This window comes from Thunnus maccoyii, chromosome 10, assembly GCF_910596095.1.
Source record: "Thunnus maccoyii chromosome 10, fThuMac1.1, whole genome shotgun sequence".
NCBI classification, from domain to species: Eukaryota; Metazoa; Chordata; class Actinopteri; order Scombriformes; family Scombridae; genus Thunnus; species Thunnus maccoyii.
Genome location: NC_056542.1, coordinates 33,013,425 through 33,026,286, shown reverse-complemented (window position 1 = coordinate 33,026,286; position 12,862 = coordinate 33,013,425). Strand labels below are relative to the sequence as shown.

General features: G+C 39.1%; 1 long non-coding RNA gene across 1 annotated transcript; it reads left to right on the top strand.

The window, feature by feature from the left end:
* The first annotated feature begins 1,739 nt into the window (after positions 1-1,739).
* On the top strand, positions 1,740-5,271 carry LOC121906015. Its single transcript, XR_006098514.1, has 4 exons — positions 1,740-1,889; positions 2,071-2,994; positions 3,102-3,409; positions 3,551-5,271. It is a non-coding gene; the product is annotated as an uncharacterized LOC121906015 (long non-coding RNA).
* Positions 5,272-12,862: the final 7,591 nt, after the last annotated feature.

Genomic DNA, 12,862 nt, shown 5'->3' with positions numbered 1-12,862 from the left:
ACCAGCCAGCAGACCTTCTTCACAGGCCCCAATCACAAACCACAGAAAAGCAGCAGCAACAGGTGATTCAACAACCAGCAAACAACTTATTCAAAGCCTCACTGAGCTCCACAGACAGCAACAAGAACACAACAGCTAGATAAACAGCTAGACAAACAACAAACGGTGCAAAATAAGAGCTACAAACAATCAACAATGACACAGCAAGAGTTAAACAGTGTTACGTACAGAGAGCCACGGCAGGACATTTAACCAGCAGGAAGGGACCAAAGTGAGCGAAGAGACAAAGATACAGAGAGACACAAAGAGAGTGTATTTGACTCGCGTTTCTGAAGTCCATATTCTGTCTTTCACAGAAAAGAAGTAGCGTTAACTTACCTGCTCTGGCTCCTGCTCCTGTACTAGAGTTTTTTACATTTACTGTTACATTCAAGCCCTTGCCAAATGAGTTCAGGCGATGCTGATTAAGCCTATCAGCGCCAGATAAGTCTCTCTGTATTTCACAGTATACAGAGTTTTTAAATTTGGTGTTTGACATTCTTGCGCTGGCCAGTATGTATGAATACATACTGCGCATGTGCTATGGGCAGAGCAGGCACACTAGAAACTCCTGCTGGCCGTGCCGTCTAACTTCCAGTAAGCTCTCTGCTAACTTGAATGGGGATAAAATAATATGATCGTGCGGGTCTTCTGGACTTTCAAAATGTTATTGGACCGAATGGATCAAATTCTGATAGTGAAATGAGTCATTTCATGGGGGTTGTGTGACACTCAAAACAACTTATCCACCGTTTTACAGCTGCAGCAGTAGCGAAAGAGTAGGCTACAGTGGAGCCTATGACGTAAGCATGTGTTGACAATGTTTTTGTAATTACTCACACTGTCAGAAGAGACAAAAGTCCTGCACTCCAGCTTTAACAACTCAACAACTTGAAAGGATTGCCATGAAATTTTGTATGAGGTTCACATTTGTGGTTTTGAACAAGATATCGCAACAATTATTGGGTAGATTACCATGAAATGTGGTACACACATTCATGCCCCCCCAGGATGAATGACAAGGACTTTGGTGATAACGTGACTTTTTTGTTGCCAACTCTCACACTTTCACCATCAGTCTCACGCTCTCACACAATGACAAACAACTGTCATGCCAAAACATTTCGACAGCAACAAAGATGAACAGGAAATTATGGTCAAGGTCCTTCTGGTATCGTGATGGTTAACCCAAGCAAATGACTTTAACTCTGGAAGATAGCTGAGTAGTGGAAAACCAGGTGTTTCATATGGGTGTTTCCATGGAGCTGCATCTCAAATTACTCTCTGATTGGTGCACAATGCTTATCTCCGTGTTGATTGGACAGCTGCTCAAGTTCACAGTTGGGAGTCCAAAAGGGGTAAAAGCAAGCCAGCCCCACTCTAACTAACGTGGCATGAGCCGAGGTAAGTGACTAGGACAGCTATCAATCTTGGATTAATTAATTAACGAACCCAGGGTATTTGTTATACACAAACTATATAATATTTGTATTGAATAAATGCTCTGAAAGTTACAGAGTAAGTTTAAGCTATCTTAAGCTATGTAAACAGCTAGCTAGCTTATGTTAGCTAACGTTAGCTGTCTAATGTTAAGAGAAGAGAAGAAAGCAACGCTAAACAATGGCATTTGGCTTTTTCTATGCAACCAGTTAGCTGCAAGAAAGATTTATCAACTCTGTTATTCCAGATGAGATCACTGAGATATTTTAATAAGGCGAAAAAGAGAGGAGACGAGGGATTTGAAAACAGTACAGAGGAAGACAGGGACAGCAGGAGTGGAGCATCGTCAGAAGAGAGAATGAGATATGTGGAAAATGGAGATGATGAGACACAAGTGCGATCCATCAAAGGTAACTGGGCTTCGCTCACAATACCTTCCACCGCTGTAGCTTGCTGTTTATCACACTTAGGCTGTATCCACTCTTTGATTCTATTATGCTTGTAATTTGTTACAGTTTGTAATATGTTAAGTCAGTGTCTACACTTTTTGTTCAATTAGCTAATTAAAAAATCTATCTCTCTTCCCCATAGACTGTAGAGAAAGAGTGTGAGTCACAGTGTACTCCATCAAAAAAAGGAAGAATGCAGGGACAGCCTCATATGGCTCTGAATTTAATTCACAGTGGATCAAGGAATGGTCTTGCATCACACCTGGGACTACACCTTTTCACTTTTGTTGTGCAACCTGCCGGCATGAGTTAGAATGCAAACACCAGGGCAGAGCCGATGTGATTCTCCACTTCAACAGGAAATCACACTTAAAAAAACAAAAAATGGTTGACAGCTTGTCAAAATGGGTTTTTTCACAATGCAAAGCACTGAGACGATGAATAGTGGTTAAGTATAGTGGTTATTTAGTGGGGGTTAAGATGCAATGATTGATGTTATGTCAACAAAACTTTGCCTAACTTGTTATTAAATTAATACATTGATTAATTAATAAAATAACATAAATTACCTAACTGCAGCACACTCTACACCTATGTAGATATGTGATTGGGTTTACTATTTTATATGTACTTTCATCATTACACAACCACAGACCTGAAGAGCCTAGGTGAAAGTGACTATGACAGTGATGCAGCACAACATCCCATTGGCATTTTCAGATCACCTGAGCCCACTGTTCAAGGAGTGTTTCCCTGATTCCAAGATAGCACAAAAGTATTCCTCGGCCAATAAAAAACCCCCAAAATATTCTCATAAGTCAAGTCATGGGCAATAAATGCAACAAGTCACCGTGGGACCATATTCAGCAAAATGAAAGAGGTGCTGGAAGGGCACAATATCCCATGGGCCAACTGTGTGGCCCTTGCAGTTGACAATGCTAGTGTCAATCTGGAAATCAAGAATTCCATTAAGAGCAGGATCCTGGACCAAAATCCATCCATCTACATTCTTGGCTGTCCCAGCCACATTGTGCACAACAACACTGGTGGCTTGGTGTACTCCAAGGTAATGGCTTGACAGTCACAACTGCATTTGCAATATTTCACTGAGCTGGCTATATTTTACACTATGTAAAAGTGTTAAAACTAACAATGTTTTTGCTCACCCTCCAGATATCAGGTTTTGATGTTGAAGATTTCTGTATCTCGCCTACTAGTTTAAATCCAGCACTTAGAGGAAAAACATGCTTGATGGCAGGTTATCCTTACATAACACATTTATTGTATTCAATGATTCAGAAATTGTTTGAAGGGCCACTCTAAAATACATATTTTGTGCTACTCAGAATTCTGCATGTTTTGTGACACTGAATACATGGAGGTACTTCAGCATTTGAGCATCAGGTGGCTCAGTTTGGATCTGGCTGTCAACTGCATACTCAGCCTCTACAAGGCCCTGATGAGCTACTTCAGATCCACTAGTTTGTAGTCCCATTTTAATTATTTACATTATGTAAAAAAATGAAGAATACATAAATACATTTTTGCTATTTACTATTACTATTATTACTAATTACTAATTATTTCTTAATATTACTATTTTTTAACTTTTTGTCTTTCAGGAGAAAAGCAAGCCAGGTGTCTGTGGCTCTGTGTCTGTTTTGAGGATCTGTTGAGAAAGGTTCATCTCCACTTCTACCAGGCACTTCTGCCTACATTTTGCCAGTTTAATCTGTTATTCCAGAAGCAGCACAGATGCATCTATCAACTCCATGGGCTAGTACACGATTTAACTGTTTCTGTTATTATTATTATTATTATTATTATAAATGATTCTTATATTAATGTTTATGGATGGGGGGGAGTTGCATATGTTCTCTGTTTTAGGTGAGGGCATTCATCCAAACGCAGGTGTCAAAGGTCTTGAAGCCTGCAGCTTTCAGAACAACAAGCTTGCTCTGCATGGCTTGCCTTCTGAATCATAGAACTGTATCAGTGGAGGTGGGCAGTAGGTGCTTGCGTTGAGCTACACACTTTAACAGTGATTGATTGAATGACAGAGATCCAACCCAGGACTGGGCTGGGTCCAAATTATATTAATTGGAATATAACAATAGAAGGTTCTCTTTCCATTGGAAGAGCATCATGCTGCTGCTAATGTGCTTTCTCTCTTTTTTGTTGCTTTTTGTTGCAAAATGCAAAATGTTGTTTTTGTTGACAACATTTTGCATTTGGTCTAATTACCTTTGGGCAGTAATCACAGGTTCCTGCAATGGGTCTCAGGTTCCAGTAGGTTTAACACAAATCAGTTTTTGATTGTGTCCAGTGAAGACCTCTAGTCTGTCAAACTGGCAGAAAATGTAGTTTGGCTATCCATGATCTCCAGGGGATGACTCATAATGAGTTTGGTAATCCTCTGACCTTTCTCCAGCACCACCATCAGGCCAAAGACACATAGCATTCTAGGATTTTTCCATGACCTGAGATGAACTCTTTTAATTTTAATGATCTTGTGGCCTTTCTTCTTGCATCAGGATGAATTGTAACAAATACGGTGACCCCCTGGATTTTAATTTCGAGTCATTATATCAAAATTTCAATTTGTCCAACACTTTAATTTATACAAATACCTGTGAAATTAATCCCTGTGGCTGTGACGTTTAACTTCAGCATAAACTATCCTGCTGGAAGGAAATAGTACATTTGTTGGGGACTATTTTCAGCGACTGATTAATCCACATTTGAGAAATAAGTGCATTGGAACAGCCTACATGGTGGCAAATCAGATTGTTCTCCAGGTCATGTGAGGAGCAAAGAATAAAAATAAGAAAATTGACATCTACCCATGGTAATAAACGAACATGTCACCCAGTCACCCAGTAAAACAGTGTGGCTCATTTATGTGTTTTGGAAAACAATGGAACTCTATGGCGCAGGGGAATAAGATATATCAGGCTTTGAATACACACACAATACTTTTTAGTAGGTTTAACTCTGTATATGGGATTTGTTGACAGTAAGTAAAAAATATAGAATATCTCCAGGCTTACCCTTTAAGTGGGCACGTCTTCACTCCACCTTTCAAACTGAAGTTGCCAAATTGATTGTTAACGGTTTGTCACAAATGCATAAAAACAAACAAAAATGTATGCAATTTGTTTTTGTCAGTAGTTAAGCCCCAACCTGCACATCATCCACTGTGCCCTCATGTTCTGATGCTGTCTCTCAGATTCATATGTATGCACAAAGGAAAGCTGCAATATGCCATTCCCCAGATTAATTCTCTTTCACTTTTAATTCAAACAACGCTAAAGTTGAAATGACAAGTTGTGCTGACAGCGACACAGGCTCGTTACATTTTAATTGCAGGATCTGCTGCAGAGTGATGCCAGATCTACAAATAAAATGGGAAGATGTACTAGTGTGGATAAGAGAAGACAGAGAAAAGACAGAGGCACTTTCTTGGCATGCCAATACTGAGTCTTTTCCATGGCTTTGAGGAGCGCTCAGTCAATATGCTGGATGACATCAAGCCCATCAGAGCTCAGAATTAACACCCAGATTTCCATACAGACATCTGAACCAGTCCTGATGTATTCAACACGGAAGAGTCTGCAAAGGTCATACAATTATAAGACAACTGAGGCTACTATTTTTATAGTTTACCGGACAATGATGTTTCTCTTAGAAATTAAGTTTAATTATGCGAAGAACTTGAATTATTCTTTAATAACAAAATTACCTCTATTAGAGCCAGTATTGCTGCTGATGTAAATACAGAAAATCTCAGCAAATCCTGTAAAAATGATGTAACCATGGGAAAATTTACCTGTATTACACTGAGCTTAACAAGACTGTCACTTAATGTAACTTCTCCACTTCATGTATTGACCCTGTAGCTACAGCATTTTTAAGCGGGTGTTTGACAGTGTTTCAAGTCATGTCCTGAACATTGTAAACAGGCATCTTCCCAGATGCCTTCAAAACAGCTGTTTTCAAACCCATACTAAAGAAACTCAACCTAGATGGTAATGCACTGACCAGCTATAGGCTGATATCCATTCATTAATAAGAAAAGAAAAGATGGTTTCAGTACAAATAAACTCCTTTCTTAAAGAAAACAATATCCTGGGGGAATTTCAGTCAGGCTTTAGAACCACAGCACTGAAACTGCTCTTACTAAAATAATCAGCAACCTCAGACTAAACTCTGATGAAAATAAGGTCTCAGTTCTTGTCCTCTCAGACCTAAGCACAGCATTTGAAACGATTGACCATGATATCCTAATCAATCATCTTGACAAATGGGTTAATCTTTCTGACAATTCTGAAACCTAATTTTTTATACTTCTTTTCTGAGAGTTAAACTGGTACAAAACATACATCAAAGGAAGTACGTTTTACATCAGTCTTGGAGATCATGTGTCTGAGGAACATGACAACTGCTATGGGGTTCCACAAGGGAGCTGCCTTGGTCCATTATTATTCTCACTATACATGCTGCCACTTGGTGACATCATCAGAGAACACAATGTATGTTTCCATAGTTATGCGGATAAGACACAACTATACATCTCCGCAAAACCAAATGATGCTGCAGCTATAAACTCCATTACTACCTGTCTTCTGGTAATAAATAAATGGATGAGCAATCATTTCTTAAAGTTAAATGAGGATAAAACTTAAACCTTACTAGTTGGCCCCAAAACAAAAAGAGAAATACTGTTTAATAATCTGGGGAAGTTAACTGGATAAAATCTGAGGTTGCAAGTCTTGGTGTTATCTTAGATTCAGATCTAAACTTCAGGTACCATATTAACAAGGTGATGAAAACATAATTTTTCCACCTTAGAAACATAGCTAAGGTACAACCATTTATAAATCAAAACAATGCTTAATTTCAAGCCAATTACTGTAATGCACTTTTTACTGGACTGAGAGTCTTCAGCTCATTCAAAACTCTGCAGCTTTGCTATTAACCAGAACAAAGAACACATTAGTCCAGTTTTAGCTGCTCTGCACTGGCTTCCTGTGACATTTAGAATTGACTTTAAAGTCCTCCTCCTCATATACAAAGGCCTTAATGGGCTTGGACTGAGCAACATTACTACTTCCATGTTAACTATCTGCCTTCAAGAACACTGCGATCATCTGCTGCTGGTTCATTGGAGATTTCCAGCAACAGCTGAAAGAAAATTGGGGATGCAGCCTTTGCCAATTATGCCCCAAAGCTATGGAACATGCTATCAATAGATATCAGGGAAGCCTTCTTATCTCTTCACTTTAGCCTTTAACTAGCTATGACTTTCCTGATACAGCCAGAAATTCTTTTTTGCACTTTGCTTCACACTTATGCACTGCTGCTTCTTTTAAAATGTTGTATTTTACTCGATTTTATACATTATATGTATTCTATTTTTTTATTTTACTTTTAATTATTATTATTATTTTATTATGTTACATGTTATGAGTCACAGTCAAATGCACAGTACCTGTGCTTCATGGCAAGGCCACTGCCATTCCCATGGCGCACATGCATACAGGGGGGATCAGAAAGAATACATTATCATACATTATAGGTGGCCGTGTTAGAGTCTGTGAATCATGGCCAATCACATGAGCTACCTTCTTCTTAAGCAGACTTTTATTCAGTGATCCAAGCAGTGTTTTACTGCAGCTAAAATAGACTGTAAAAGAGCAGATAACATCCTTTCTGGAAATTTTCAAGATTTGGCAGTCACCATGTCTTCCATGTGTGATAGTGTACAATTTTATTTGGCCTCTGAAATCACAAGAGTTCAGAGGGTTATGTAGTTATTTTGCAACAGTCTGGTGCAGGATACACAAGATTTAACAAGTGGATGTGGCATGTGCAGTTGCGGCTAGACAGTGCTTATCTCTCCAGTTGTAGAGTGCAGATGGAATAGATCATCACCAGGGGAAAGAAAGGGCCTTCAGCTTAGGTTGCTATTGGATTCAAAGAATTAGAGTAAAACTGTGTTGTTTCATGTCAGTCTGTTGAAGAATGTAGAATGTAAGTGAAACAAAACATTGTAATTTTAGAGAAGTTAACATGTGTGTGCCTTCACCAAATACTGAGCTGAAAATATCACAGAACACAGGTGAGCCATGCTGTTGACCTGCTCTGAGAAGGCGGGCAGTGGACTGCGCGAAACGTGGTAAACCTTGGCATCAAAATTGCAGTGTGCCACTGAACTGGCAACAGCACACCCTCTACTGCTCCTCCTATCACTGCAGGGCAAGGCTAGTCACTAAGATACCAAGCTGGTGCAAGCAAAGAGACAACTTCAGTGCACCCCCTCAAAATGATTGCAAGTGCAGAGCTGCGCCTTTTGCCATATGGTGGAAACAAAATGGAGCCCTATAGCCATGATCGTCATTCAGGTTTTCTTTACATGTTACTCACCAGCTCAGGGCCAGAGATATGGGGCTGCAGCATCACACAGTTTTGGACTCTAGGAGAGTACTGTAAGCAATGCAAGCTTTCAAACAACCAGGTAGGTTGTGAACAAATCCAGTTTCATCCAGTTATCTGAAGCAGTGGTTTGGACCCCCCTAGTGGTGGCAAGATACAGGATGGGGTTACAAGATGCCCTTCATCCATTTTGCAGTGCTTATTCAGGTCTGGGTTGTGATGGCAACACCCTAGCCACATTCACCAGTTGTTCCTGAGTGATTCCGAGGTGATAACAGGTAATATGGGATATTTAATCCCTCCAGCGAATGCTGAGTCTAGCCCACGGTCTCCTCTCCTAGTTGGACATGTCCAGAATACATCCACAGGGAGTAGGCATCCTTATTAGATGTCCAATTCCACAGTAATCTGATTCCTCTAGTGAAAGAATAGTTAGTCTACTCCAAACTCCCACCAGATGTCTGAGCTCCTCACCCCGAATCTAAGGGTGAGCCCAGATGACCCATGAACATCCATGATGTTGTTCTTTTGGTCACTTCCCAACACATCTCCATCAAGCTTTGCTCCCTCTTCACCATAATAGATGGGTACAATGTTCACATAACTGCTCACATCACACCAGTCCACCTGTCGACCTCACACATCTTACCCTCACTAGTGAATAAGACCCAAGTTACCTGGAAACTCCCTTAGGGTTAGTGACTCACTCCCAACCCTAAGAAGAAGCCAACAGAACCACATCATCCACATAAAGTAGAAATGCAATGCTAAGGTCATAGTAAGAGACATTCTCCTTACCCACACCAAAAAATGAATTTACCAAAAAAATTATTAACATCAACATCTGCTCATCATGCCCACAAAGTTGACTGTCTTTGCTGCCATTTGGTTTCAGTGAGCCACTTCTGCTGTTGGTGGTATCTGCACTGAAAAATAATTAAGTTACTAATTAAATATAATTAAAGCACAAATAAGGCCCACTATTTATTGTATGACATATCCGTCTAGTGTTGCGGTGGTGATACTAGTGGATCAAATCCTACACTGAATGTGTGATAAGCACAATTATGAATGTTTTGGATCAACATTTTAATGAGGCCTGGGTCGGAAAATACCCCACTTAGATGAGCAATATTAAAACCTGTCGGTAGTGCATCTATTGCAAACATGGTCCATTTTGAAAAAGTCATGCTGTCCACACACAAACCTGTGCTTCATATTGTACAGATGACATGTATAAAACTTTCTTGGCAACAAATATTAATCCCCATCTCATTATCTGAGGTAAGATGGATTTACTCGTTTTAAAAAGCCACCACACCACTCTTTCACTTTTGGAACCTTACTATATAGAGAAGAACTTGTATTCTAATGGCCATGTGAAGATGGCCAGACAATGCACAGGAATGCATTCTACGTTCTGGGATGAAGCAACAAACAAAATGTGACCTGCTGACCCCAGTAGCTGAAGGAATAACAAGTAAATGGTAGCCTTGAACAGTAAAGGAATAGGCAAGAGACAATCATAAAGGAGAGTTAATGTATACAGGCTAATTGAGCCTAATGATGAAGGATGAAGTGGGAGAATGCAGACTGTGGCTATTGCCTGGTGCTACAAAAGAGCCTGTTAACAATGAGCTGGGGAACAATAGAGAAATGGGCTCCAAAGACCTTCTAAAACACTGCCTCTGAAAAGACTTAGACTGGGATTATAATAAATGACCTACAGGACTGACCACATTAATTCTCCTGGTTGGAGACAGAAGCATGCACTGTACAGTGGTCCAGCTGGCAGGTCAACTAGAGCTGTTGATTTCAGTTTGGCTTCATTTAGCAGTGATGCAGAACGTACAGTACAGCCAGAGACTGACTCTGAACCCTCTGTGCATACGTTAATAAGTAACAGCAGTATAATACAGTACCAGTCAAAAGTTTGGACACATCTTCCCGTCCACTTGAATGAGAAAGCGTGTCCAAACTTTTGACTCAAGCTGAGCTTTCATCCACATTTGTCTTCGTTTAGCCAGCTGAGCTGCCTTAGGTGTCGTCACATGACATGAACTGACATCACGAGTGATTTGCTTTTTGTGTCCAAGTGAATGGACTTCCACACCTGGGTGAAGTGACAACACCTGAGCCAGTACCACTCACTAAATGAAGCTGACATTATATAGTAAGTCTATTGATTAATTGATTGATTGATTGACATAAAAATGAATCGGGGACTTTTTTTATAACGAATTGATTAAGTTATTTTTCTATCAAAAATAAACTAAAATAAAATATTCTCTGTGGTAAGTATTTGAGGTATTTCTGTCTCATGTGAAAGTGAACTGAGCTTTGGGCTTTAAGAAATTTCTCTTAATTTTAGACCAAATGTTTAATCAATAATGACAATAGTTGTTGGTATGTTGAAATGTTATTTACAGTCCTATAATGGAGACCATGAGAGGCAGTTGAAAATCTGAAAGCTAATAAGTGGACCTTTGAGCTTAGATTAATGTGTTACACATAAGAATACACTGTGCCTCTAGATATCAGACCACTAACATATGGTACTTGGCATAATCACCAAAGTAAATGATGCTGAAAAAGGTTTGATTAGTCCCTGGGGTAACCATCAATCTTCAGTGTGACACCCTCTGGCCTCTAGTTTCACAACAGTGTGGTGTATGATGGTATGGGCTAGTGGAAAGAGCAACGGCAATGTGGGCAAAACGAGCAGTAAGAGACTAAAAAGGTGGGGAAAATTAAAATAATGAGCTGGTTGAGTTGTTTCTCGACCAGCCAAATCAGCTACAGATATGTACTTCATCACAATTTAACAGAACAGAAATCTGAAGGGAAGTACTTGCTCCTTTATCTTGTTCCATTTCCATGTGCATCCAAAATAAATCTTTCCTTAATGGGAAATGTATTGATCTATTATATTCTCTATCATGGAAGGAGAGAGAGATGTTACATATTATTTAGCAGGACAGCATGAAAAATGAAAAATGTGTACTATATACAGGTGAGAAACACTATCAACAAGTACAAAATCTTAGAAAATATCTGGAAGGTTTAGTAACTTTATTCTGAGAATAACATACATTCTTTATATCTTATATTTAATTTCTAACGTCACTATAATATTTAGAATTTTATTTTGGGATTTTTCACTTTCATCAGTTATGCATTAACATAACTTCTTCCACCTCCTGTGCCCCCACTCTGACTTTAATAGTAAGTACCATGACCTTTATGAATTAATTTGGTGACAATGGGAATCCCCATTTTACCCCTCTTCAAATGGGTACAAACTTGGTGATCCTGTAGCTAGAGATATCATATTGTACCAATGAACCAAGAATTTGATTACATTTAAGTCTAAAGTCTAAACTAAAAAAATAAAATAATAAATAATAATAAAATCTAAATGAACTTTATTCATTCATGTTCATATTCATTGCCTTTTCCAAGTCAGAAATAAAAATCGAACAAGGTTTTTATTTAATTTATAATTTTCAACAATCTCTAACAACTCTAAAATGTGATTTCCAGTATAATTACCTTAACAACCATTAGCCTACTCCAGCAGTCATATTTGTGCAAATATGCCGAGGGGAAAATTCTACAGGATTAGTTGTTTATGCAAGTGCCCCACAATGACCTACATATATTTATATTCAAGTGACAAAAGCCTCTAGTGGAGCAAAGGAGGAAATCAGCTGAAATTATTAGAGAGTGATCGACATTGTTTTTTTAAAAACTATGACCATGATTGTCCCCTGAGTTTAACCACATGCTTATTATTGTAACCATGATGACAAAGGTCCTGTAACCTTAAGGAAGTACCCAAGTACCATGATCTTTCCCTAAGCCTATTCAAGTGGTTTTTGTGCCTCAACCACAGTGTTGTCACATCATAAAAAATAAATGTTTTTTCAGCTGTGATTTAAAACAATTTTGCAAGGTACAGCATAGTAGAAAGTATCGCTTTGGTCACAAATGGTCATTCTAGGATAGAGGTAAATGCTTAAAGATTAGACTTACACCCCCTGAAAAATATTGTCTTGGCTGGCCTCCAGTAGTTTAACTTCTCACCTTGCTGCAGTGATGTACAGCTGTACTATAGGACCTTGTGACAGCACACTTACTGTATGACCACACCCAACCCCAGCCTTCAGAGATAGTGGCTGTGGTCAGAGGTGAAACACATTTCAAACTCAGACTAGTGTTGATTTAGTCTTTAAACATACTGTGCCAGTAGCCAGGGCCATTTGTAGTTTTTTGGGGCACCCTGCACAAAATTTTGTTTGTTTCTGACAGACAGTAAACCTGCTAATTAATGCGTTTCAATACGCATTTCGATATGGACTGAATCAATGAAGAAATGAACAATGTGTTCAATCTGTAAGAGGGAGGAGACAGAGAGACAAACTCAGGGTTTGTTGAAGAAAACCTGCTAGAGAGCAGGTTAAGTTCACAGAGTCAGTTACCATGGTAACTGATCCCGA